Genomic DNA, 11588 nt, shown 5'->3' with positions numbered 1-11588 from the left:
AAATTCAAGGTACTGCGTAGCCTAGTGGTTAGCGTGGTAGTCTCATAGCCAGAAGGTTATTGGATCAATGCTTGCCTGGATGTTGTATTTTTCTTTTTTTGGATTATTTTAAAAATTTTTTTTTTTATTTTGTTTAAATTTTGTGTTTTATTTTTTTTTAATATATAACTGATAAATGTTATATAAAAGTTTAAAGAAAATTTCCAAAAAAATATTCTTATAATAGTTTGGAAAAATTCGCAAAAATTTTATGTAGTATGTATATTTTTTTTAAAGCTTACTGAGGAATTTTTTTTAAGCTTTCTATATGAATTTAATAATATTCAAAACTGTAGAATAAATAGAAATAAATTTTAAACGCATAATTATTATATCATGGGGGTAAAGTTACAAAAATTAATTTCTCAAATAAGGAAAAGGTTTAGTCAAAAACAAAATAATAATTTATGTATGTAAAAATATATGTAAGTATGTATATATGAATACATGTGTGTATGTATATATGAATGGATTAGAATTGAAGATTTTAAAATTTTTCGTTCCAACATATGAACGTATGTACATATGAATGTATTAGAATCGAAAATTTTGAAATTTTGCTGTTGGAAAAATTATAAATAAAATTATTAACACAAACACACGTTTTTATGAATGTATACCTAGTTTTTTTAAAACTGCGGGTGAACATATAGAAATAAATTTCTCAAATAAAGAAAAGGTTTAGGTTAAAATAAAATAATAATTGTATTCAAATATATATATGTACATATGAATGTAATTTTTTTAAATAAAGAAAAGGTTTAGGCAAAAACAAAATAATAATTTTATTCAAATATATGTATGTATATATAAATGTATTAAAATTTAGCATTTTACAGTTTTCCGTTTGGAACAATAAAAATAAAATTCTAACTACATACGTACATACATATATTCTGTATGTACATATATTTTTTTAAAGCTTGCTGACGAAACGTAATGTTCAAAACAATAACAAATGAAATATTAATATTCAGATGTCACAAAACATCTGATGTCTGATAAAAGCTGACATTTATTTACGTTAAGATTAATTCGTTTATCCGCAACAAAAATATGTGAGATCATTATATTTTCAAATATTATTTATTTCTCGGTTTGTGTTTTTAATAATAAAAATAACGTAAAACGTATCATTTATTTCTTGGTTTGTGTTTCTAATTATAAAAAGTATAAAAGAAAAACGTGCTTTTGTTATACAAAAATTTTTTCAGAAAATCTTAAAATAGAGCTATTTCGGGGCTAAAAAGTTCCAATGTCAGATTTTTCTGGGACCCTGGAGGCAAAACTCTATCTAATGCCTTTTGTTCCATGTCTCTAGCCCTTCTAGAAGTACCCGTACTTTTTACCACCTGAGAAGTAGCTATATATATATAAAATGTAAAATATGATGGTTTTTGATGAGTTATACGATATATGAATAAAATATAGAATTATTAAGGGAAATTCAAGGTACTGCGTAGCCTAGTGGTTAGCGTGGTAGTCTCATAGCCAGAAGGTTATTGGATCAATGCTTGCCTGGATGTTGTATTTTTCTTTTTTTGGATTATTTTAAAAATTTTTTTTTTTATTTTGTTTAAATTTTGTGTTTTATTTTTTTTTTAATATATAACTGATAAATGTTATATAAAAGTTTAAAGAAAATTTCCAAAAAAATATTCTTATAATAGTTTGGAAAAATTCGCAAAAATTTTATGTAGTATGTATATTTTTTTTAAAGCTTACTGAGGAATTTTTTTTAAGCTTTCTATATGAATTTAATAATATTCAAAACTGTAGAATAAATAGAAATAAATTTTAAACGCATAATTATTATATCATGGGGGTAAAGTTACAAAAATTAATTTCTCAAATAAGGAAAAGGTTTAGTCAAAAACAAAATAATAATTTATGTATGTAAAAATATATGTAAGTATGTATATATGAATACATGTGTGTATGTATATATGAATGGATTAGAATTGAAGATTTTAAAATTTTTCGTTCCAACATATGAACGTATGTACATATGAATGTATTAGAATCGAAAATTTTGAAATTTTGCTGTTGGAAAAATTATAAATAAAATTATTAACACAAACACACGTTTTTATGAATGTATACCTAGTTTTTTTAAAACTGCGGGTGAACATATAGAAATAAATTTCTCAAATAAAGAAAAGGTTTAGGTTAAAATAAAATAATAATTGTATTCAAATATATATATGTACATATGAATGTAATTTTTTTAAATAAAGAAAAGGTTTAGGCAAAAACAAAATAATAATTTTATTCAAATATATGTATGTATATATAAATGTATTAAAATTTAGCATTTTACAGTTTTCCGTTTGGAACAATAAAAATAAAATTCTAACTACATACGTACATACATATATTCTGTATGTACATATATTTTTTTAAAGCTTGCTGACGAAACGTAATGTTCAAAACAATAACAAATGAAATATTAATATTCAGATGTCACAAAACATCTGATGTCTGATAAAAGCTGACATTTATTTACGTTAAGATTAATTCGTTTATCCGCAACAAAAATATGTGAGATCATTATATTTTCAAATATTATTTATTTCTCGGTTTGTGTTTTTAATAATAAAAATAACGTAAAACGTATCATTTATTTCTTGGTTTGTGTTTCTAATTATAAAAAGTATAAAAGAAAAACGTGCTTTTGTTATACAAAAATTTTTTCAGAAAATCTTAAAATAGAGCTATTTCGGGGCTAAAAAGTTCCAATGTCAGATTTTTCTGGGACCCTGGAGGCAAAACTCTATCTAATGCCTTTTGTTCCATGTCTCTAGCCCTTCTAGAAGTACCCGTACTTTTTACCACCTGAGAAGTAGCTATATATATATAAAATGTAAAATATGATGGTTTTTGATGAGTTATACGATATATGAATAAAATATAGAATTATTAAGGGAAATTCAAGGTACTGCGTAGCCTAGTGGTTAGCGTGGTAGTCTCATAGCCAGAAGGTTATTGGATCAATGCTTGCCTGGATGTTGTATTTTTCTTTTTTTGGATTATTTTAAAAATTTTTTTTTTTATTTTGTTTAAATTTTGTGTTTTATTTTTTTTTAATATATAACTGATAAATGTTATATAAAAGTTTAAAGAAAATTTCCAAAAAAATATTCTTATAATAGTTTGGAAAAATTCGCAAAAATTTTATGTAGTATGTATATTTTTTTGAAAGCTTACTGAGGAATTTTTTTTAAGCTTTCTATATGAATTTAATAATATTCAAAACTGTAGAATAAATAGAAATAAATTTTAAACGCATAATTATTATATCATGGGGGTAAAGTTACAAAAATTAATTTCTCAAATAAGGAAAAGGTTTAGTCAAAAACAAAATAATAATTTATGTATGTAAAAATATATGTAAGTATGTATATATGAATACATGTGTGTATGTATATATGAATGGATTAGAATTGAAGATTTTAAAATTTTTCGTTCCAACATATGAACGTATGTACATATGAATGTATTAGAATCGAAAATTTTGAAATTTTGCTGTTGGAAAAATTATAAATAAAATTATTAACACAAACACACGTTTTTATGAATGTATACCTAGTTTTTTTAAAACTGCGGGTGAACATATAGAAATAAATTTCTCAAATAAAGAAAAGGTTTAGGTTAAAATAAAATAATAATTGTATTCAAATATATATATGTACATATGAATGTAATTTTTTTAAATAAAGAAAAGGTTTAGGCAAAAACAAAATAATAATTTTATTCAAATATATGTATGTATATATAAATGTATTAAAATTTAGCATTTTACAGTTTTCCGTTTGGAACAATAAAAATAAAATTCTAACTACATACGTACATACATATATTCTGTATGTACATATATTTTTTTAAAGCTTGCTGACGAAACGTAATGTTCAAAACAATAACAAATGAAATATTAATATTCAGATGTCACAAAACATCTGATGTCTGATAAAAGCTGACATTTATTTACGTTAAGATTAATTCGTTTATCCGCAACAAAAATATGTGAGATCATTATATTTTCAAATATTATTTATTTCTCGGTTTGTGTTTTTAATAATAAAAATAACGTAAAACGTATCATTTATTTCTTGGTTTGTGTTTCTAATTATAAAAAGTATAAAAGAAAAACGTGCTTTTGTTATACAAAAATTTTTTCAGAAAATCTTAAAATAGAGCTATTTCGGGGCTAAAAAGTTCCAATGTCAGATTTTTCTGGGACCCTGGAGGCAAAACTCTATCTAATGCCTTTTGTTCCATGTCTCTAGCCCTTCTAGAAGTACCCGTACTTTTTACCACCTGAGAAGTAGCTATATATATATAATGTAAAATATGATGGTTTTTGATGAGTTATACGATATATGAATAAAATATAGAATTATTAACGGAAATTCAAGGTACTGCGTAGCCTAGTGGTTAGCGTGGTAGTCTCATAGCCAGAAGGTTATTGGATCAATGCTTGCCTGGATGTTGTATTTTTCTTTTTTTGGATTATTTTAAAAATTTTTTTTTTTATTTTGTTTAAATTTTGTGTTTTATTTTTTTTTAATATATAACTGATAAATGTTATATAAAAGTTTAAAGAAAATTTCCAAAAAAATATTCTTATAATAGTTTGGAAAAATTCGCAAAAATTTTAAGTACATAAATATGTATGTAGTATGTATATTTTTTTTAAAGCTTACTGAGTAATTTTTTTTAAGCTTTCTATATGAATTTAATAATATTCAAAACTGTAGAATAAATAGAAATAAATTTTAAACGCATAATTATTATATCATGGGGGTAAACTTACAAAAATTAATTTCTCAAATAAAGAAAAGGTTTAATCAAAAACAAAATAATAATTTATGTATGTAAAAATATATGTAAGTATGTATATATGAATACATGTGTGTATGTATGTATATATGAATGGATTAGAATTGAAGATTTTAAAATTTTTCGTTCCAACATATGAACGTATGTACATATGAATGTATTAGAATCGAAAATTTTGAAATTTTGCTGTTGGAAAAATTATAAATAAAATTATAAATGCAAATATACATAATTATGAATGGATACCTGTTTTTTTTAAACTGTGGGTAAACATATAGGATTGAATTTTAAACATAAAGAAAAGGTTTAGTCAAAAACAAAATAATAATTTATGTATGTAAAAATATGTGTATGAATGTATATATGAATATATGTGTGTATGCATGTATATATGAATGTATTGGAATTTAGCATTTTTACAGGTTTTCGCTCGAACAATAAAAATAAAATTTTAGGTAGATACATACGTACATAAATTGTGTATGTATATTTTTTTAAAGCTTGCTGACGAAACATAATATTCAAAACAATAACAAATGAAGCATTAATATTCAGTTGCCACAAAACATCTGATGTCTTTTATAAAATCTGACATTTATTTAAGTTTATTTCGATTTTTCGAAATTAAAATATATGTGAGATCATTGCATTTTCAAATATTATTTATTTCTCGGTTTGTGTTTCTAATAATAAAAATAACGTAAAACGTATCATTTATTTCTTGGTTTGTGTTTCTAATTATAAAAAGTATAAAAGAAAAACGTGCTTTTGTTATACAAAAATTTTTTCAGAAAATCTTAAAATAGAGCTATTTCGGGGCTGAAAAGTTCCAATGTCAGATTTTTCTGGGACCCTGGAGGCAAAACTCTATCTAATGCCTTTTGTTCCATGTCTCTAGCCCTTCTAGAAGTACCCGTACTTTTTACCACCTGAGAAGTAGCTATATATATATAATGTAAAATATGATGGTTTTTGATGAGTTATACGATATATGAATAAAATATAGAATTATTAAGGGAAATTCAAGGTACTGCGTAGCCTAGTGGTTAGCGTAGTAGTCTCATAGCCAGAAGGTTATTGGATCAATGCTTGCCTGGATGTCGTCGTATTTTTATTTTTTTGCATTATTTTAAAATTTTTTTTTTTTATTTTGTTTAAATTTTGTATTTTATTTTTTTTTAATATATAACACATGAATGTTATATAAAAGTTTAAAGAAAATTTCCAAAAAAATATTCTTATAATAGTTTGGAAAAATTCGCAAAAATTTTAAGTACATAAATATGTATGTAGTATGTATATTTTTTTTAAAGCTTACTGAGTAAGTTTTTTTAACTTTCTATATGAATTTAATAATATTCAAAACTGTAGAATAAATAGAAATAAATTTTAAACGCATAATTATTATATCATGGGGGTAAACTTACAAAAATTAATTTCTCAAATAAAGAAAAGGTTTAATCAAAAACAAAATAATAATTTATGTATGTAAAAATATATGTAAGTATGTATATATGAATACATGTGTGTATGTATGTATATATGAATGGATTAGAATTGAAGATTTTAAAATTTTTCGTTCCAACATATGAACGTATGTACATATGAATGTATTAGAATCGAAAATTTTGAAATTTTGCTGTTGGAAAAATTATAAATAAAATTATAAATGCAAATATACATAATTATGAATGGATACCTGTTTTTTTTAAACTGTGGGTAAACATATAGGATTGAATTTTAAACATAAAGAAAAGGTTTAGTCAAAAACAAAATAATAATTTATGTATGTAAAAATATGTGTATGAATGTATATATGAATATATGTGTGTATGTATGTATATATGAATGTATTGGAATTTAGCATTTTTACAGGTTTTCGCTCGAACAATAAAAATAAAATTTTAGGTAGATACATACGTACATAAATTGTGTATGTATATTTTTTTAAAGCTTGCTGACGAAACATAATATTCAAAACAATAACAAATGAAGCATTAATATTCAGTTGCCACAAAACATCTGATGTCTTTTATAAAATCTGACATTTATTTAAGTTTATTTCGATTTTTCGAAATTAAAATATATGTGAGATCATTGCATTTTCAAATATTATTTATTTCTCGGTTTGTGTTTCTAATAATAAAAATAACGTAAAACGTATCATTTATTTCTTGGTTTGTGTTTCTAATTATAAAAAGTATAAAAGAAAAACGTGCTTTTGTTATACAAAAATTTTTTCAGAAAATCTTAAAATAGAGCTATTTCGGGGCTAAAAAGTTCCAATGTCAGATTTTTCTGGGACCCTGGAGGCAAAACTCTATCTAATGCCTTTTGTTCCATGTCTCTAGCCCTTCTAGAAGTACCCGTACTTTTTACCACCTGAGAAGTAGCTATATATATATAATGTAAAATATGATGGTTTTTGATGAGTTATACGATATATGAATAAAATATAGAATTATTAAGGGAAATTCAAGGTACTGCGTAGCCTAGTGGTTAGCGTGGTAGTCTCATAGCCAGAAGGTTATTGGATCAATGCTTGCCTGGATGTTGTATTTTTCTTTTTTTGGATTATTTTAAATTTTTTTTTTTTTATTTTGTTTAAATTTTGTGTTTTATTTTTTTTTAATATATAACTGATAAATGTTATATAAAAGTTTAAAGAAAATTTCCAAAAAAATATTCTTATAATAGTTTGGAAAAATTCGCAAAAATTTTATGTAGTATGTATATTTTTTTAAAGCTTACTGAGGAATTTTTTTTAAGCTTTCTATATGAATTTAATAATATTCAAAACTGTAGAATAAATAGAAATAAATTTTAAACGCATAATTATTATATCATGGGGGTAAAGTTACAAAAATTAATTTCTCAAATAAGGAAAAGGTTTAGTCAAAAACAAAATAATAATTTATGTATGTAAAAATATATGTAAGTATGTATATATGAATACATGTGTGTATGTATATATGAATGGATTAGAATTGAAGATTTTAAAATTTTTCGTTCCAGCATATGAACGTATGTACATATGAATGTATTAGAATCGAAAATTTTGAAATTTTGCTGTTGGAAAAATTATAAATAAAATTATTAACACAAACACACGTTTTTATGAATGTATACCTAGTTTTTTTAAAACTGCGGGTGAACATATAGAAATAAATTTCTCAAATAAAGAAAAGGTTTAGGTTAAAATAAAATAATAATTGTATTCAAATATATATATGTACATATGAATGTAATTTTTTTAAATAAAGAAAAGGTTTAGGCAAAAACAAAATAATAATTTTATTCAAATATATGTATGTATATATAAATGTATTAAAATTTAGCATTTTACAGTTTTCCGTTTGGAACAATAAAAATAAAATTCTAACTACATACGTACATACATATATTCTGTATGTACATATATTTTTTTAAAGCTTGCTGACGAAACGTAATGTTCAAAACAATAACAAATGAAATATTAATATTCAGATGTCACAAAACATCTGATGTCTGATAAAAGCTGACATTTATTTACGTTAAGATTAATTCGTTTATCCGCAACAAAAATATGTGAGATCATTATATTTTCAAATATTATTTATTTCTCGGTTTGTGTTTTTAATAATAAAAATAACGTAAAACGTATCATTTATTTCTTGGTTTGTGTTTCTAATTATAAAAAGTATAAAAGAAAAACGTGCTTTTGTTATACAAAAATTTTTTCAGAAAATCTTAAAATAGAGCTATTTCGGGGCTAAAAAGTTCCAATGTCAGATTTTTCTGGGACCCTGGAGGCAAAACTCTATCTAATGCCTTTTGTTCCATGTCTCTAGCCCTTCTAGAAGTACCCGTACTTTTTACCACCTGAGAAGTAGCTATATATATATAAAATGTAAAATATGATGTTTTTTGATGAGTTATACGATATATGAATAAAATATAGAATTATTAAGGGAAATTCAAGGTACTGCGTAGCCTAGTGGTTAGCGTGGTAGTCTCATAGCCAGAAGGTTATTGGATCAATGCTTGCCTGGATGTTGTATTTTTCTTTTTTTGGATTATTTTAAAAATTTTTTTTTTTATTTTGTTTAAATTTTGTGTTTTATTTTTTTTTAATATATAACTGATAAATGTTATATAAAAGTTTAAAGAAAATTTCCAAAAAAATATTCTTATAATAGTTTGGAAAAATTCGCAAAAATTTTATGTAGTATTTATATTTTTTTTAAAGCTTACTGAGGAATTTTTTTTAAGCTTTCTATATGAATTTAATAATATTCAAAACTGTAGAATAAATAGAAATAAATTTTAAACGCATAATTATTATATCATGGGGGTAAAGTTACAAAAATTAATTTCTCAAATAAGGAAAAGGTTTAGTCAAAAACAAAATAATAATTTATGTATGTAAAAATATATGTAAGTATGTATATATGAATACATGTGTGTATGTATATATGAATGGATTAGAATTGAAGATTTTAAAATTTTTCGTTCCAACATATGAACGTATGTACATATGAATGTATTAGAATCGAAAATTTTGAAATTTTGCTGTTGGAAAAATTATAAATAAAATTATTAACACAAACACACGTTTTTATGAATGTATACCTAGTTTTTTTAAAACTGCGGGTGAACATATAGAAATAAATTTCTCAAATAAAGAAAAGGTTTTGGTTAAAATAAAATAATAATTGTATTCAAATATATATATGTACATATGAATGTAATTTTTTTAAATAAAGAAAAGGTTTAGGCAAAAACAAAATAATAATTTTATTCAAATATATGTATGTATATATAAATGTATTAAAATTTAGCATTTTACAGTTTTCCGTTTGGAACAATAAAAATAAAATTCTAACTACATACGTACATACATATATTCTGTATGTACATATATTTTTTTAAAGCTTGCTGACGAAACGTAATGTTCAAAACAATAACAAATGAAATATTAATATTCAGATGTCACAAAACATCTGATGTCTGATAAAAGCTGACATTTATTTACGTTAAGATTAATTCGTTTATCCGCAACAAAAATATGTGAGATCATTATATTTTCAAATATTATTTATTTCTCGGTTTGTGTTTTTAATAATAAAAATAACGTAAAACGTATCATTTATTTCTTGGTTTGTGTTTCTAATTATAAAAAGTATAAAAGAAAAACGTGCTTTTGTTATACAAAAATTTTTTCAGAAAATCTTAAAATAGAGCTATTTCGGGGCTAAAAAGTTCCAATGTCAGATTTTTCTGGGACCCTGGAGGCAAAACTCTATCTAATGCCTTTTGTTCCATGTCTCTAGCCCTTCTAGAAGTACCCGTACTTTTTACCACCTGAGAAGTAGCTATATATATATAAAATGTAAAATATGATGGTTTTTGATGAGTTATACGATATATGAATAAAATATAGAATTATTAAGGGAAATTCAAGGTACTGCGTAGCCTAGTGGTTAGCGTGGTAGTCTCATAGCCAGAAGGTTATTGGATCAATGCTTGCCTGGATAAATTTTTCTTTTTTTGGATTATTTTAAAAATTTTTTTTTTATTTTGTTTAAATTTTGTGTTTTATTTTTTTTTAATATATAACTGATAAATGTTATATAAAAGTTTAAAGAAAATTTCCAAAAAAATATTCTTATAATAGTTTGGAAAAATTCGCAAAAATTTTAAGTACATAAATATGTATGTAGTATGTATATTTTTTTTAAAGCTTACTGAGGAATTTTTTTTAAGCTTTCTATATGAATTTAATAATATTCAAAACTGTAGAATAAATAGAAATAAATTTTAAACGCATAATTATTATATCATGGGGGTAAAGTTACAAAAATTAATTTCTCAAATAAGGAAAAGGTTTAGTCAAAAACAAAATAATAATTTATGTATGTAAAAATATATGTAAGTATGTATATATGAATACATGTGTGTATGTATATATGAATGGATTAGAATTGAAGATTTTAAAATTTTTCGTTCCAACATATGAACGTATGTACATATGAATGTATTAGAATCGAAAATTTTGAAATTTTGCTGTTGGAAAAATTATAAATAAAATTATTAACACAAACACACGTTTTTATGAATGTATACCTAGTTTTTTTAAAACTGCGGGTGAACATATAGAAATAAATTTCTCAAATAAAGAAAAGGTTTAGGTTAAAATAAAATAATAATTGTATTCAAATATATATATGTACATATGAATGTAATTTTTTTAAATAAAGAAAAGGTTTAGGCAAAAACAAAATAATAATTTTATTCAAATATATGTATGTATATATAAATGTATTAAAATTTAGCATTTTACAGTTTTCCGTTTGGAACAATAAAAATAAAATTCTAACTACATACGTACATACATATATTCTGTATGTACATATATTTTTTTAAAGCTTGCTGACGAAACGTAATGTTCAAAACAATAACAAATGAAATATTAATATTCAGATGTCACAAAACATCTGATGTCTGATAAAAGCTGACATTTATTTACGTTAAGATTAATTCGTTTATCCGCAACAAAAATATGTGAGATCATTATATTTTCAAATATTATTTATTTCTCGGTTTGTGTTTTTAATAATAAAAATAACGTAAAACGTATCATTTATTTCTTGGTTTGTGTTTCTAATTATAAAAAGTATAAAAGAAAAACGTGCTTTTGTTATACAAAAATTTTTTCAGGAAATCTTAAA

This window comes from Condylostylus longicornis, unplaced genomic scaffold (genome assembly GCF_029603195.1).
Source record: "Condylostylus longicornis isolate FDR11 unplaced genomic scaffold, ASM2960319v2 ptg000226l, whole genome shotgun sequence".
Lineage (NCBI taxonomy): Eukaryota > Metazoa > Arthropoda > Insecta > Diptera > Dolichopodidae > Condylostylus > Condylostylus longicornis.
This window is presented reverse-complemented; position numbering follows the sequence as displayed.